The sequence below is a fragment of the Perna viridis genome, chromosome 10 (genome assembly GCF_037379345.1).
Source record: "Perna viridis isolate PV_CMFRI_1.1 ecotype Kerala chromosome 10, ASM3737934v1, whole genome shotgun sequence".
Taxonomy (NCBI): Eukaryota; Metazoa; Mollusca; class Bivalvia; order Mytilida; family Mytilidae; genus Perna; species Perna viridis.
The window spans coordinates 11,765,065-11,770,446 of record NC_142454.1 but is presented as its reverse complement, the minus strand read 5'-3'; positions in this window follow the sequence as shown (position 1 = coordinate 11,770,446).

The window sequence follows — 5,382 nt, the reverse complement described above, 5'->3', positions numbered from 1 at the left end:
CAAATCCCATCGATCGATCTGACAATACAATTTAATTCAAAAATGCTTTCTCTACTTGAAGTTATAAGGTTTGACAGAGTTATCTGCCCATGAAATGTTCTTAGCATTTTAATTAATGAAAAGTAAAAACAAAATTACAAAACTGATACAATATAGACAATAGTCAAAAGGAATAGTTTAAAAGGAAAAGTCCGTATAATAAATGGAAATATCAGGGCAAAATCGGAAAGTAGGAAATTATAACTCAGTATTGGAAAAAAAGCTATATCGATAAACGTTACTCGATCGCTGCAGCTGCATTCAGTTGAACGAAACATATAGAATGATTCACAGTGAGTATAATCTTATTGACTTCATAAATTACACATCATTTCCAAATTGTTTACCAGGAAGGCCATAGAAGATTTATTTCGAAATGGGAAATTGTCATATTAAATTTTGCAATATTTTAGCAAACCATTTACAATTGTTTTTCACTATGAAATCGGTGTTTTGCGTTTTAATTGTTTTCCTGGTCATTGTTTTTTGTTTTTTGTTTTGTTCTTGTTTGTTTTTAATTTTATCCACATAAAAGAGTAATTTCCCCATTATTCTGCTACTTCAAAGTTTTATGCAATTGCAGTTTATAGGAGCACCATGTCCTTAACAATGTATTTCAAGTGGAAGATTTTCACATTCCAATGATAATTCAAAGCTATAAGAACACGGAACAAGGAAAACCTCTTAAGGATCTGAATCAATTATCAATTAAGCATACGATTCCTTTACGGAAGATATGATAACAAGCTGATGCAACAAGTCAACGGTAATCGTACATCAGTCTCAATTACTGTATAATACTAATAGGATATCCCTGTTCTAATTCGAAAATCAATTGATTGTTAAGTTGATTTCGTGACTTGATGTCGTTTTTGCTTTGAACCAGTATTCAATTATTGTTTATTAATTTGATTAATTACACTAAAAAATAACTGAAGAAACAATATCATTTCCCAAGATCTCCAGCAACCACGATAAAATACAACTTTGCTCTGTGGTGACATAAATCATTGTGCATCAATTTTTCGTCTTCTTTTTCCGACAGAAACAGAAAAAAAATTGTTTAAGGAGGTAGACCTAGAATAAGGAACTCAACTCTTTAGAATCATTAGAACGTTTGTATTCAGGCTCTTTATAGCAATTTCATGAAAGCATCAAAGTAACTTGGACTCATTTCATTCTGTTTCAAATGAAAGTTTGAACGACTTTAGTGAAATCGAATGTGATACAAATATATCACTACTTTCATGAGTTATGTCCCTTACCATAGGTCTACCTTCTTAAAACAACATATATATTGGAAGTGCCTGTACCAAGTCATGACCATTGTAGTGATTTTCAACTCTTCCTGGTTGCCATTTGTAAGCAATATATATGATAGGCATTTTTTGTACTTTATACTCGTACAGACTTTTCTTTTTACCATTCTGTTTGGCTATTATTACCAAGATTTTATCAGTTCAATAATTTTGTCATTACACTGCATTAATTATGTAGAAGTCATAGCTTGAGGTACACTTAGCAATACACACATGTGTCGGGGATATGTTCCCCGTAAAGGTTAAAACAGTTGTATCCTGATAATTCTTGAAGTACTTTCATGATATTCTGCTTGATTAACATACTAATGAGATAATCACTCCATTCAAATTAAGCTTGTATACAAGATAAATGAGTACATACTATTCAGATCCGTACTGTAACATTTTTTTAAGTATGGTGATTACCATTTCTGGTGTAAAGTGCTGTGTGATTATAGATCGTTTGCTGTTAGTTCTATTCGTTTTGTTTTGAGTTCAAATCATCGGATATTTAATACAAAAAAGATATCCCTATTGATGATCTTTTGTTAATTTCTAGTTAAATAAAATTGTTTTCTTACTGATTTAACCTAAATTGTATGTACGGGTTCTTTATTCTTTATCTTCATATTCTTTTAGCTTGGAAGCATTTTATAACGCATGATTAAACGTACATTTCTAATCTCTTCTTTTAAGAAGAAGAAAAAATATTCAAGATAATGAAATAAAATCGAAATTAGTCTTCTAAATATAAACATGCAGCTGAAAGTTTCCTTTTCCTTAAAATGTGTTACAATCTTGTGATGCCAATTTAAATATGCCCTTAATGGTAGATTATCTTGTTACAATTTGTTCCTAAGTCCTGAGTAATTATGTTTCCAAATATTACGCCAAGGAACTGTATATTGTCTTTGCTTTTACAAAGTGATTTTCTATCAAGATTAACAAATTTATATAATGAAATTCCCATGTCGATATAAATCTTCTATAGCCATCCTGCTAGACCATTGGGAAATGCTGTGTTATTTATGAATTTAATAAGATTATACTCACCGTGTACCACGCAAATGGTTTCGTTGTTATGATAGCAGCTGCGGCGTTCGAGTAATGTGTATCAATGCAGCTTTCTTTCCAATATCATGTTGAATATAATGAGTTTTTCATTTAATGATATTGTCGGCTTTCTCTATAATTTTATGTAATGGACTCAAATAATCTTTATAAAAAGCGGAGAAAAGTACAAAGAGAAAAAACAACTATTTCGGATTTTTATTCTCGCAACAAATTTTGTTCCCAGCACGAATAAAGTTCGAAACATAATAATATATATTCGAGGCTTGATTTTTCTTTTTTTTTATAAATATGACAACTATCTTAATCAATGATTTCATGACAGTAATACCATGTGTAGAGTGCAACACAATTTTCAAGACAAAGACATAAAAAACAGAAAACGGTGTGTTACAAGACGTCATTTTCTTTCTCGAAATGGTTAATATATGCTTATTGAATAAATACAAGGCTAATTTGGAACGACGACTGGGTTCAACATATCTCACAAAATAAATGTTTACAAAAGTAATTAAAAATAATTAAGTTCCAACAAAAATTACTTCTAGTCAAAACAGTCAAGTTTTAAAACACTGGATAAAAACTGTTTAATGATTAGAATGAAGAAAAAAATATACTAAAAAAGATATTTCTGTAGAATACCGTTCATGAATGAGTACGTCTGTGTATGTTTCCAGAAAAATATAGGACGCTTTCTCTGCCAAAGCAGCATATATGATCTATGAGTTAACGGCTTAACATATAACTCTAGTTCGTCTAGGCTTTGGTATTATATCTATACAAATATTAGACAACATTGCTCCATTATCAAATCTACATTACCATGTAACATATGCTGCTGAACGACACGCGATGCAAGTCCAGCGTTCTAAGGCATTGAATAATTATTGACCAAGTCTTAGGAGACACCAGACTATTTGCTGAAGTAATTAGATTTTGGTGTCTAGGCAGTGTAAGTGGCACATTGTATAATTATATCTATGTGGGTAATATGTCCTATTTTCTTGAGACATTGCAGGAGCGTGAGAGTTAATGATCAGTCATTACGTCCTCCGTCTACAGAGATAAGGAAGATACTACACTAGCGGTCAATTACTGACAAAGCATAGAAAGTCCTACGTATTGGGAATTTGATGGAAAAATGTTAATGTTGAAGATCGGATTAATATTGATCAATTTTACTCATCTGAGCGTACACGGTACAGTTAGGATATTGCGGATACAGTAAGAGTAGGTGAAAGTCTAAAATAACCCACCAATTATTCTTGCATTGAATGTAACTGATTGAAAGTAAATCATTCCTCATTTCAAATACACAACTTCTCCTATACTTAAGTACTAGTATTTAGTAACTACCGAAGTTACCCATCAAGGCAACTATTGATCGCCCGTTTCGGCAGTTTGTATCGCAAATAGTTATAAGTTTTACTTTTTTATTGCTTGTTTGCTTGTATGTTTGTTTGTTAGTTTGTTTGTTTTTTTGTTTGTTTTTTTGTTTTGTTTTGTTTTTGTTATTTGTTTTTGCTGCTGTTTTCATAAGGAAACACTCGATAACCTCCTTAACATGTTTAGTATGGTCGCAAGGGATCCTGTCATATTCAATCATCCATCTGCAATGTTGTATAGAAGTGTTTAAATACATATCTCTGAAGAACAAATATACGATATGTAATGAGGAACGACCTCATGTGCAATAGCAATAATCATAAATCAATAACTGAAGTCTTCAAAGTCACTAATCGTAAACTAATATTATCTGTAGCTGATTTGGTCTACTAACAAAATCCGAAATGGTACGAATGCGATACGCTCTAAAATTGGATGACTTCCGCTAAAATATTGGTTCCCTAGATATGATTGCGTACTCATTCGTAAATGTGATGACCCGAATGTTTTCAATTACCCGGAACCAGATTAAACTGGGAATGGTTATATATAGATATCGGGGTCCTGATAATATATACGACCTATATATAGTCCATTGTAACGAGCACCTGTGTTTGAATCGGAAACGGTAATATTACATTAATTCAAGGCTAACCGATCATTCCATCATTCAATGTCAACTTCCCGTTTTCATACAAGCTAGAACTATGACGCTATGGCGGTAAACACAGTACTGATCTGCAGCATTACAAAGAGTACTGAAATTACTCGTGCAAGAAGTCGCTAACAGTATTAGCTACTTTCAATGTCCGGGACCAAGAACTAACACATATTGAACAACAACAGAAGCGAAAAGTCATAAAAATGGGAAAATATAACTTGAAATAAGGCCAGAGAAACAAATCTTTAAAAAAAAAGTTGAAACTTGAACACCAGAAACACATTGTAAAATGGACACGAGTAAAGCCTACAGTTATATTCTATTTTAGAGCAAAACTATAATGCTAAGAAACATGGAAATTTCGATGTAGATATGTGTAATTTGCACTTGACTTAATCCGCAGCAACAGCAACATCTAAGATGAGATACTTAATCAAAAACTTTTAAAATATACATATTTCAAGAAACAAACAAGCTACTTATCTGTTGTTCCAACAACCTTCAACTTACCGAGAGCATTTCTCTGCTTGCCCAGTTTCTAACGGAATAACAGGTTATCTTGCATGTGCTATCCATGTCGACAACTTCACATATAATCATTGTATTAGATGATGATTTAAACGTTACAGTTTAAATTTATACAGAGTACATATACTAACACATATTTTTGATATACATATTCTATATACGGTGATTGAAAGAATGATGAGCTGACAATAGAAACATGCAAACCTGAGGTTTTTGAAAAGAAACTAAATTTAAAGGCTTGCCTGATGTCACCTATCCATGAATAAAAAACTATTCTAATCTCAAATTGGCCCTATTTTCCTCAACAAACAAAGCCCTCTTCTACTTTGAAATCAGTTGTATATATACATTTTTTCCTTATTCCTCCTTCAAGTAGAGAAAAAATATCAGTCAAAA